Source organism: Monodelphis domestica, chromosome X, assembly GCF_027887165.1.
Source record: "Monodelphis domestica isolate mMonDom1 chromosome X, mMonDom1.pri, whole genome shotgun sequence".
Classification (NCBI taxonomy): domain Eukaryota; kingdom Metazoa; phylum Chordata; class Mammalia; order Didelphimorphia; family Didelphidae; genus Monodelphis; species Monodelphis domestica.
The window spans coordinates 73729715-73742597 of NC_077235.1; positions in this window are offsets into that span (position 1 = coordinate 73729715).

A 12883-nucleotide genomic window follows, 5' to 3' on the forward strand; every position below is an offset into this window, starting at 1 on the left:
TCTTGTTCCTTCCAGGATTTGCTGGAGTCCCAGTTCCTTCCCCAGACAATAGTTAGAGAGATTGAGTTCCCAATCCCATTCTTTTAGTTGACCTTGGAGCAAATCACTTTCATTCTTGGTTTCAGTTTCTCCATCTTCACAATGAGAGGGCTTGACTAGAGGGTGCCTCAGATCTCTTCTGGTTTTAACTTTTTTACCATCCGTTGATGATGCCTTCCCCTGGGTCATATCATTATTGTCATACCTCCGGTGGCAATTAAAGCTAAGGAATTAAATTTAGTGGTTTGACTAAATATGTGAGGATTCTAAAATAATATGGTGGTTGCCAATTTAAAATATTATAGCTCAAGTCAAAATGACTTTTAATAGCTTTTATTTTACAAAAGAGGTGGAAAGAGTGAAAATAGTGAAATACAAAAAGAGGGTAGAAAAGATGTCTAGCCTATCACACTTAAATATTGCTCTGGTGCTCAGCTCAGCTTGGCACAGCTTGTTAACCCTCAACCAGAGGACCCAGTGTTCCACCCACATTTCTTCCTCCAAGGAGGGGAGGCCTCTCCAGAACTAATCTCTCTCCAGAAGCCAGGAAAGGAAGACCAGTTACTCAGTCACCCAAGAAACAGTCCAAGAGCCAAGGTCCCAAGTGGAAGCTGAGGTCCAAGTTCAAAGTTGTAGCTTCAAGCCACAGTCCCAGACCAAGATCCTCTAAGCTCCAGATTCAGGCTGAAGAAGACTACAGCTGAAGAAGTTCAGGACTTTTTATAGTAGCTTTTTGTCCCTTCCCCTCTTCACAGGGGCCAATCACAGTTTCCAAATTGCCTAGCACTGCCCAGGGGGCCAGTGTCTTTGGGATACACTTCCTCACCCTCTGAAAGTGTCTCTCATCAAAGGTTTCACAAGTTTTTGATTGATTGGGTTAAAAGGGTGGAGCTCTCCAAGCAAGTGACTTGTGAATTCTCATACTTGATGGCTAACAAAGTGCTAAATAGAGGTTAAGTATGAGTTAAGTATGGGTTAAGTAGATTGATCAGAGAGAATAAAGAATTCCCTTTCACAAAACCTATGGCACATATGCCAGAGGGGGTACTCAGAGACCGCAAGTACCATCACTCCAGCACAAAGTTTGCCAGAGTTTATTACTAGAAAGCCAGAGGGATGAGGGGCTCAGATGTTCCCCTCCTTGTCTCCATGTGTGCCTGAGGACATTTCTCACATTACCTGTCCCTCTGAAAGGTTCGTCATCAATGTTCTATGCCATCCATTTGGCACTCAGCTTATGCTATGTTACCCTGGTCATCTGTTTACCTTTCACTCACTATTCTAGACCCTTTGGCTCAGATACTGGCTCTTCGAAGCATAGGATCAGAGATTCAGAGCTGGAAGGAATCTCAGAAGTTATCTCTAGTCCAACTCCTTCATTTTCTAGATGAGGGGAGTGTGACTTGCCCAAGGTCACACTGCTAGCAGGTAGTAGTAGAACTGGGATCAGAACTCAGACTCTTTGACTGCAAATATAGTACTCTTCCCATTATACTGGACCATCTCTAATGGAGCATATGGGGTGTTTGGTATGAGGACTAACATCTCTGGTATGAGGACTTTTTGAGCCCTTTTCATGGCTGCTCATCCACCTTTTGTATCTTCTTGTTACCCAGCTCTAGTCTGTGGCTCCAAAGTGCTGTTGCATGAGCAGCAGCCACACCTTGGTAAAACCTCAGCAGATACATTAAAAGCCACACATAGGACCCTACACCTAGAGTTGAATGATACCAGAAGTAATTCTGAATTTTCTGAAATAAAGAGTAGCCTAGAAGAACTCATCTATTTGGGATTTGGATGAATCAGTGGGAAAAGCTTATATGGATTGGTTGCAGCTTAAGCAGAGCTCCTCTTCAGCTTTTGCTGACCTCCTGAGGATCTGCTTCCTTTTCTTTGGCCAAGCTGTAGCGGGATGCCGAGCTCTTGTCCACTCTGCCACAGTGACCAGCCTCAAGGAGAGCTCCCCTTCTCTGAAACTATTACTACAAGTCTTTTTGGAGTAGCCGGAAATGTCCTCACCACCAGTATGTCTTAGTTTCCATGATTGTGTCAGTTTCCAAGCCTTCCTCCTGCCTATTGAGTCATGGTCATGAATTACCCCGCCTCTCCCAACATCCTGACACCCATTGTGCCTCCCTTCTCCCCCGCCCCCCTGCTGACTCAGCATTCAATGAGACTTTCTTGTCTTACACTTGCACAATCTGCAGCTATGACATTTTGGATTGCACAAGATCAGCAGGGAATGGGACAGAGACATGGTGGCTGGGTGAGAGGCACATGGGGCAGTCTCAGGGCAGGAAAGGTTTCAGTGGCACCTATCATTCGACAAAGGTGGGCATCCCAATCCCCTTCTCAACACACAATATTGGGAATATGTGTTGGTATGGGCTGGTGCCCTCCCTTCCCCTCAATTACTTTGGAAGTTCCTTGAGGAAAAGGAGGGAGCAAGGGAATAAATATGTATTACATACCTACTCTGTGCTAAGTGCTGCTCATAGCACTTTACACTTATTAGCTTATTCAGTCCTCATGATATCCCTGGCAGATACTGATGTGCAGTCATTTTTCAGTCGTGTCTAACACTTTGTGACCCCATTTAGGGTTTTCTCAGCAAAGATCCTGGAGTGGTCTGCCCTTTCCTTCTCCTGTTCATTTTCCAGATGAGGAAACGGAGGCCAACTGGGTGAAGTGACTTACTCAGGGTCACAAAATTAGAAAGTGCCCGAGGCCAAATTTGAGCTCCATCACGTGAATCCTACAGAGGCCTCTCCAAAGGAGGACCATTGGAAGTAGGGACAGGAAAAGGAGGAAGTCCATGCACAAGACTTCTGTGCCCAAATGATATCGATTACTGTCTATTCTCTGTATCTGAGCAAGGCTTCAGGAGGGCTGCAGATGGTAGGGATGCGAGAGGTGCTTGGCACTTCTCCAAGAGGGCTTCTAAAATTTCCCTTCTTGAATAGGAACAATCCTTTCTTTGCTGTGTATCAGGGATACTTTCTCCTTCTCCCTACATTTCAGGATGCGTTTGGTGGGGACCAACGTGGAATCTTTTACCTCTGCTTCTAGATTTATACTTTGGGATCTCAGAGCTCAGTAATTAGTTGAGAGGGACGAGACTCCTAGGGTTAGGGTGGGACCCATCATTTCATGGTCAACTTACAAGGAGGATGTAGAGGATGTCATCTATAATGCTAAATGTAATGGAAACATTTCGTACGAAGTTAGGATTGGAGAGAAGGAAAAACTTTTCCTGCTGGTTTTAGGGGCTAAGGAAAAAGAAATCAAGAAGCAAATAAAAGGACTGACCTCCTTATCCAGAAGAGTAGGCAACCAGTATGCTCAGTCTGCCCAAGGAGTTCTATGTCTAAATTATCTGGTCATGACCAAGAGGAAGGTGTCAGGCTGCTCTCTGGAATAAGGGTCAAAGGAGGAGTGGTTGTAATTCCATCCCCCCGCCCCCACCCATTCTCCTCCATAGGAATACTAACCAGATTCTATAGAGAAGGGAGAATAAACTTTCACTTCTCTGGCCTCTATTATGACTCTGGCGGCATATAAATGTGCTTATGCATGTATATATTCTCTAGCAAGCAAGATCAATCCATTTCCTGAATCCCTCAGAAGGGAGGAGTGCCCTTGCAGTTGCAGAATTCTAAGAAGCTAGTATATATCTTTATGCACATCATCCAAGAGGTCACAGAAACCACAGAACAGACACTGAAATGAATCATGGTAGTTAAAGTTTAAGGGGCCCTGGAGCATCCATTCTTCTGTAAGCAAATGCTCATGAAGGGTTGGCATCTGTGGGGACAACACCAACTTGGGGTTCTGTCAAATGGCTTCTGAGGTCATCCATTACTAAGAGAAGGACCTTTCTTCTACTGCCCTCAGAAATATTGGGACTGACTGCCACAAGGACCACCTGCTGAGAGAGACCCCTATTAAGAGCACCCCTTGCTCAGAAAATCCCCTGTGGGGAGGAAGTCCTGCTCAGGGATACCTCTCCAAGAGGAATTCCTGCTCAGTGTAACCCCACCTCAAAGGACAGTCTGCTCAGGGACACCTGCTGAGAGAGACCCCCATTGAAAGGACCGCCCACTGAAAGAATGCCTTGCTGAGAGGACTATGTGCTGAGAGAACCCCCCAGAGATACCCCTGCTTATAGACCCCCAACTGAGAGAGGTTCCTCCATAGAGATATCGCCTGCTGAGAGGACTGAGAGCCCCTGTTCGTAGGACCCCTGCTGAGAGGAACTATTGCTAAAAGGATCTCATGCTGAGAAAGATACTCTTTGAGAGAGATCCCCCATGGAGGACCCCCTGCTGAGATACCTCCCAGATAGAACCCCCCCACTGCACGGGATTCCCTATTGAGAGGGACCTCTATTGAGAGATCCCCCCAGCAGTGAGAGACCCCATGCTCAGACCCCCTGTAGAGAGGTGCACCTGGTGAGAGAACTATTGAGAGGACTACCTGCTGAATGGGAGCCCAGTTGAGATCCTCTGTAGAGAGGATCACCTGTGGAGAGGCCCCTACTGAGAGAGACCCCAGTTGAGAAATCCCCCTGCTTAGAGAGTTGCTTATTGAGAGGACCCCTGCTGAGAGAGACTTGTGGAGAGAACCTTCTTCTGAAAGGGCCACCTGCTCAGAGACCCCCAGTTGAGAGGACCTCATTCTCAGAGGACCCCTTGCTCAGAGATGCACCACACAGAGGACCTGCTGCTCTGAGGACACCCTCCTGAGAAGATTCCTTGATGAAAGGACCACCTGTTGAGAACCCCCCTTAAAGGGCCCCATGTGGAGAGCCCCCCCCTCCCCCCGCTGAGAGGGTCTCTACAGAGAAAGAACTCAATTGAGAAGAGCACCTGCTGAGAGAGACCTTACCTGAGAGGATGCTGCTCAGAGAGACTCCCTAATGACAGAGGCTCCCTGCTAAGGGGACCCCCCTGCTGAGAAGCCTTGTAGAGAGGACCACTTGCTTCAAGATCACATGCTGAGAGAAACACCCTCTTTATAGGACTACCTGGAGAGACAGAGAGAGAGAGGGAGGGAGGGAGGGAGAGACAGAGAGAGAGAGGGAGAGAGAGATCTTGCTTAGAGGACCCTTGCTAAAAGGAACTCCTGCTTCACTGACCTGTTGAGAAGACCATCTGCGGAGAGACCTTATTTAGAGAATCCTGTGGAGAGAGGCCCCTTTTGTGAGGACCACCTGCTGAGAGACTCAGTTCTCAGATAGGTCACCCTTGCAAGTACCCCCTGCTGAGACTGCCAGGATGTAATAATGGCTTCTCATGCTACAGCTTCTTGGGTGGCAGGTGGGCACTAAAGAAGGCTGAGCAGCCCTGAAAATGGCTCGGCCTGCCCTCCCACCAGAGGTGCTAGTCCTCCCCGAACTTTGTCTCTACATAAAAGGCTGGAAAGGCTGGACTGAGTCAGAGTAGATTTGATCCTAGTTGCAATGGGAAGCCAGTGGAGTTTAGTGAGCAGTGGGATCATCTAGCCATCCTGGGGCTGTAGAAATTTCCCCTTGGGATGGATTGTGGAGGTAAAAGCCTGAAGGCAAGCAATTCCCTTAGGAAGCTTTAGCAATTGTCCAGGGGAGAGTGGTGGCTCTGGGGACGGAGAAACATGGAGAATCTGGCCTCAGCTTGGTCTGCCTATGAAGCATCTTTTCTTGAGTGAAAGTCTCTTATTTGTTTGTTTGTTTGTTTGCTTATTCATTCATTCTTTCATTCATTTATCTAGCTATTCATTCATTCTTTTATTTATTATCTCACTCTGGCAAGTTTTCCAATTAACCATGAAGGCTTTTAGGTTTTTTTCAAAGTCAATCCTTCCTCTTTCTTGACTTGCCATGATTTCATTCTTCAAAGGGTCAAGGAACCAAGAAGAGAAAGAATCTCTTTTGGATCTGATTTTCAGCAACAGGGAGGAACTGGGGTGGAAATGATGGGAACATTGAGCTGACTGGGTGGGGTGGGAAGTGACCCTGGATTGGTGTGAGAGAGAGAGAGAGAGAGAGAGAGAGAGAGAGAGAGAGAGAGAGAGAGAGAGAGAGAGAGAGAATTTAGAAGAACTCTGGGGGAGAAAAGACAGGATCCCATGGAATCATGGGAGATGCTCAAGAATGAAATACTGAAGGCACAAATGGAAACAATTCCAAGGGGGAGGAAAAAATAAGAGATGTCTGGAGAAACTGATGTGGGTGGACAGAGCTAGTTCTCCAATCTATGCCCACAAAGCTAGGTAACAGAGGATGAATCAAAGAACATGACACAATCCTCTAAAAACAATGCGCTAAAACTCCGAACAGAATGATGCTGGCAAGGTTTTGAAGCTAAGGATGATAAGGAGGTCATGTCTTTTTTCTTTTGTTTGTGCTCAAAACAAAAAGAGAGTCAGAAAAGGGATAGGATCTTTGCTTCCTGGTGGATGGGACAATACCAACTAGACAACTAGGTGGTATGGTGGGTAGCTTGCTGGATTTGGGATTCAAGAGAGATCTGAGTTCACAACTCCCCTCAGGTACTCATTAGCCATATGACCTTGGGCAAGTCACTTTTCTCAGCCTCATTTTCTTCATCTGCATAACAAAGGTAATGATTGAACCTATTTTATAGTGTTGCTGTAAGGATCAAATGGGATTATATATATATATATATATATATGTAGAGTGTTTTGATAACCTTAAAGAGCAATGGAAATATGAGCTGAAACCAAGCTGAGGAAATGCTATTTTGCTTGTTTTTCTCTTCCAAGGAAAATGACCTTTGTTCAGGAAATGACAGGGCAGAAATGGCCAGTAGGAAACTGATGCCCAAGATTAGTAAAGAGATGGCAAGAATATAGCTGCCCTTTTTGAATTCAAATCCCCTTTCCCACATGGAAGAACTATGTTCTGAGGTCCTGAAAGAATTAGAAGATGACATGGCTGAGCTACTGGCCATGTCATCAGAAGGAACCCAGAAAATGGGAGAAATGTTGCAGGACTGGAGATGGCCAGATGTTGCCTTGATTTTCCTTCTTCCTTTCTTTTCAGAGTTAAGGGTCATGGACTTTATATTCTTAACTAACAGCAAATGAAATGGGCATTTCCATATGTATTGTGTAACATCCTAGATGAAGCTATGGGTCTCCTTTATGTACAGCTTATTTTTCTTTAAAACATATAATAGATTTAACACAAACACACACATATTCAGCATTTCAGAGCTCTTCTGTTTGTCTATGATCCTCTCTGGCTTCCTTATTTGATGACCTTCTTGCCTTGCTTTTTGCTATCCTATCCCGATCCCGATCCCCCCAAGACCAGACGGATTTACAAGAGAATTCTATCAAATGTTCAAAGAATAGTTAACAGTTTCAACAGTACACAAACTGTTTGCAAATATTGGGAAATCGAGGTCCTTTCTTGTATCTATCTATGATACAAACATGTACTTGACATCTAAACAAAGCAGAGAATAAAAACTATAGATCAGTATCATCTCTAATGCACATTGACACAAAAGCATGAAATAAAATGTCAACAAGGAGGCTACGACATATTTAAAAGGTGCTTTGGCTCGGTTGGGAAAGTGGGCAAAAGAAGAGCAAAACTTTTGTAACAAATATGTATAATTGAACAAATAGGTTCCAATACTGGCTAAAAATGTATAGCTCCTTCTGCAGCTTTCTTTAGGAGGTGGGTCACGTTTCACCATTAGTCTTAGAATCATGGTTTGATTAATTATTCAATTTTGTTTTGTTTTTTTTAGAATCGTTGCGTTTACTAAGAGTTCTGAGGTTTTCAACGTTTCAAAGCCTCACTCTGCATCAGTCCATAAGAGTCTTCCAAGGTTTCTTTGAAGCTACCTATTTTAACATCTTACGATGCAATAGTATTCCATTACATTTATATGCTATCATTTATTTGGCCAGTCCCCAATCGATGGGCACTCTTTTAGTTTCTATTTCTTTGCTACCACAAATAGTGATGCAATGAATATTTTTGTCCTTTTCCTCTTTATTTGGTCTCCTTGGTGGTATAGACCCAGTAGTAAAGTCACTGGGCCAAAGGGTATGCACAGTTTAGTGACTTTTGGGTCACGCTTTTCGAGAGCTATCCAGAATGGCTGGACCAGTTTACAACTCCATTAAAAGTACATTAGTGTGCCCACTATTTCCCTATAAAAATGATCATGTCCCATTTTTGTCATCTTTGCCAACCCGATGAGTGTGAAGTAGACCCTCAGAATTGCTTTAATTTGAATTTCCCCAATTATTAGTAATTTGGAACATTTTTTCATGTGGTTAGTGATAGCTTGGATTTCTTCCTTTGGAAGATGACAGTTCCTATCCTTTGGCTATTTTTCTATTGGAGGGTTCTTTTTTTAAAAAATTGTATTATTTAATTTAATTTAAAATTAGTTTTTGAGAGGGGAAATCATCATAGTTTATAGCATTTAAAATTAGGCTTTTACAAAATAACTACGCAGACCATTTTTTGGTTTCATTTTGAATCCTTTCCCTCAATTTCATTTTTTTTCAAAAAATAGAATTTATTCCTGTATATTTTAGCCCCCTCCCTCTTCTCACTACACCATAGAATGTATCACCTGATAAAAAGATATATACATATAAATTACATCTTTCGTGCTTCTGTTTATCAGTTCATTCTTGGGAGGCAAACATTCACAAGTTAGTCTTCAAATATTAATTCTGCAGGTTTTTGTTCTTATAAACTTGAATAAGTCTCTTATGATATATATATATCGGATATCAGATGCAGCTAGAAAGTGTCTGAGGCCAAATTTGAACACAGGACCTCTCATCTCCAGGCTTGGCACTCTATCCACTGAGCCAACTAACTGCCCCTTTCTATTATTTTTTTTTAACAGAAATGGGTGTAGGCTCTTGTCAAAAGCTTTTCCAGCATCTATTGATATAATGTTTTGAATGAGGGTTTTTAAATTATTAATATGATCTATTGTGTTTATCACTTTCCTTAAATTTCTGTATTTCTGGTATAATTCCAACTTGGTCATAATATAGTTCGTTGTAGGCTATAATGAAGGGGTGAAGGAATAAAGCATTTATTTATTTATTTATTTTTATTTTTAAAATTAATTTATTTAGTCAATTTAGAACATTATTCCTTGGTTACAAGAATCATTTTTTTAAATAATATTTTATTTGATCATTTCCAAGCGTTATTCATTAAAGACAAAGATCATTTTCTTTTCCTCCCCCCAACCCCCCGTAGCTGACACGTGATTCCACTGGGTATCACATGTGTTCTTGATTTGAACCCATTGCCATGTTGTTAGTATTTGCATTAGAGTGTTCGTTTAGAGTCTCTCCTCTGTCATGTCCCCTCAGCCACTGTAGTCAGGCAGTTGCTTTTCCTCGGTGTTTCTACTCCCACAGTTTGTCCTCTGCTTATGAATAGTGTTTTTTCTCCTAGATCCCTGCAGATTGTTCAGGGACATTACACCGCTACTAATGGAGAAGTCCATTACGTTCGATTATACCACAGTGTATTAGTCTCTGTGTACAATGTTCTCCTGGTTCTGCTCCTCTCGACTTCCTGGAGGTCGTTCCAGTCTCCATGGAATTCCTCCACTTCATTGGAATAAAGCATTTATTAAACCCTTACTATGTGCAGAATGAGGGATCGGCACTGGGTCTGGAGTCAGGAAGACTGAGTTCAAATCTGGCATCAGACACTTACAGCCGTGTGTGTGAGCCTGGTAAGTCATTTAACCTCCATTTGCCTTAATTTACTGGAGAAGGAAATGGCCAACCTCTGCAGTATCTTTGCCAAGAAAACCCCATGGCCAGTAGGGTCATGAAGAGCCAGACACAAATGAACAACAAGTGGATAAAACATAGTGCTGAGTGTTATGAATCCAGAAAAGCAAAGGTGCTCTCAAAAAACTCCTATTTGAATGTGGGAGACAACACATAAGGAAGGGTTCGGCTCCAAGTTCGAGGGTCCTTAGGGTACAGCAGCAAAGCAGATGTTCATGCCTCTTTTTCAATGCCACTTTCTTTTCTTTTTACAAAAAGAAAGGCTTTTATTTTCATTTATATGGATGAAGCACAATCTTGTCAACAAATTCAGAAAGAATTATTTTTGGAACAAAACACGTGAGATGGCAAAACACAAAACACCACTGAAGAAATAAATGATTTGCATTAGCACACTAACATCAAACCGCACATTCTGAAAATCCTACCTAAACCAATCCTTGCGTATCAATCAGTGCCACAACCTCTAAATTCAACAGACAACCAACATTTCTTGAAGGGTAGATTCAAAAGAACTCTATATTTAACAAATGTATCTTCCCTCGAATAATGTATTCCTGAAGCTAAACTCGAAGAGAGGAAAAAGTCTACATGCCAAGAAGTCAATCTTCATTATTTTTACTAAATTAACCATCACCATGTTCCCCAACATAATATAGTGGAGTTTCGACTCAGCAGCCACTGTGCTGATAGTCATTAGAATTCACTGGCAATATTCTATACCATAAGCAAAACCACTGGTGGGAAATCACATACCACTTGCAGTGGAACCTAATGACGATGTGACATATACACTAATTGATTGATCCCTGAACCATTTCTGTCATTTCAGGTTCCAGAAATTAAATATCATTTTCACAGATAAAATGCTACTGGTTTCTGATGAAGAGCTCTTTGAAAGTGCTGAGGATTTTGGTGTCAAACATTTTCTTTTCTGGACCTCCAGTAGGTATCACTTTAGTACCTTTTAAATATATTGTCATAGCCTTTTTGTGAGTATTTTATTTAATATCCCCTTTTCTCCAAAGAGAGTTGAAAAATTATATAATATAATATAAAGTAATAACTAAAACAATAAATATAATATTAAAAAATCGCTTGGAGGGAAACACAGAATAATTATAACCATGAACATGAATGGGATAAACTCTCACATAAAACTGAAGAGGGTAGGAGAATTGGATTAAAAAGCAGAATTCAACAATATGTTTACAAGAAACACTTTAAACATAAAAATTCACACAGTTAAAATCAGGGATTAGAGCAGGATCTGTTGTTTCAGATGAGCTCCAAAAAGCAAGAGAGCTGGGTTAGAGTGCCAGGGTTGGAATCTGGAGGTCTTGGGTTCAAATCTGGCCTTAGACACTTCCTAGCTGCATGACCCTGAGCAAGTCACTTACCCACCCCATCCCCCATTGCCTTGACCTTACCACTCTTTTGCACTGGAACCCATATTTGGTTCTGATTTTAAGACAGAAGGTAAGGAGTTAAAGAATAATGAATCAATAGCAATACTTATTATACAGGTACCAAATGGTATAGCATTGAAAAACCTTCCTGGGCACTGTATGAGCTGCATGTGCATTGACCTGGTCCTGTCTTCTGTTGTACCCCTGTCACATCGAGTAGGCACTTAGCTACTCCGGTGCTATGCTGCTTGAGTATTGTGCTATCTGGGTATTGATCTGGATCCAGGCTTTGGCTTCTGCCTTCTTCTCCTCTGGGCTTCCACAGGCCTCCAGCAGTCTGTTCATGCAATCTTAAGACTAGATGGAAGAGTTGAGAATTCTTTCACTTTGGTTTTATCATCTTTGCTTCTGTGCTTTTTTAGAGAATGTTTGGTGTATTTGTGGGGGATTTAAGCCCCTCTACATCTTAACAGGCTACTACCTTCCAATCTCTGATTTTCAAAAACAAGCAAGGAACACAGTGTGTGAACTATAGGTTAGTGAACTTGATTTCAATTCTTGGGAAATCCTAGAAGGGATCATTAAAGAGATGAGTGATGAGCATCTAGAAAGGGAAGTCGTTGTCAAAGCACAGGTCATGCCAGACAAACCTCATTTCCTCTTTTGACAGGATGACTAAAGTGGTAGATATGGGCAATATTGGGGAAGCTGTTTGGCCAGATTTTAGCAAAGCCTTTTAACAAGTATCTCATCCTATTTTTATGAAGACAATAAGACAATCAGATGGATTCAGGGTTGGTTGCATGGTTGGAGTAGTCGAAAATGCCCAATGCCAGCGTGGCAGGAGGTCTCCACTGGAGTGCCCTAGAGGTTTGTGTTCAGCCATGTATTGTTGAATATTTTTATTAGTGGCTTAGGAAATGGCATGGAGTGCCTGCTCATCAAATTTGCAGAGGTCATGGACAGGCTGAATGGACAGGCTAGAGCCTTGGCCTGAATCTAATAAAAATGAAATTCAGTATGCACAAATATAAAGTCTTGCACTTGGCTACAAAAAAAAATCCAGTTCATGAGTACTAGATGAGAAAGGTATTGTAAGACAGCAGTCATTCTGAGAAAGAGCTGGGGGCAGTGTGATGAAGTAGCCAAAAAAACCTAATGCAACTAAAAAACCCTTACCTTGTGTCTTAGAATCAATACTGTGGGTCGGTTCTGAGGCAGAAGAGCGGTAAGGGCTGGGCAATGGGGGTGAAGTGACTTGCCCAGGGTCACCCAGCTAGGAAGGGTCTGAGGTCACAATTGAACCCAGGACCTCCCTTCTCCAGTCACTGAACCACTGAAGGACATTTTTAAGTTGAAGAGCGTCCTGGACACTTGAGTTCCTGTATAAGGAATTGGGCTTGTTTAGGCTGGAGAAGGGAAAGCTCACAGAAGACAAGGTGGCTGTGTTTGAGTAGTTTTCTGGCTGTCACAAGGAGACCACAGCAGACTTGTTCTGTCTGGCCTGGGAGGGAGATCAGGAACAGTGTGTAGAAGTTGTCAGGAAGTGTATTTAGGTTTGATGTCAAGAAAATCTGAGTGATTACAGCAGTCCCAAAGTGGAATGGGCTACCGCTGGGGGAGGTGAGCTCCTCCTCCTC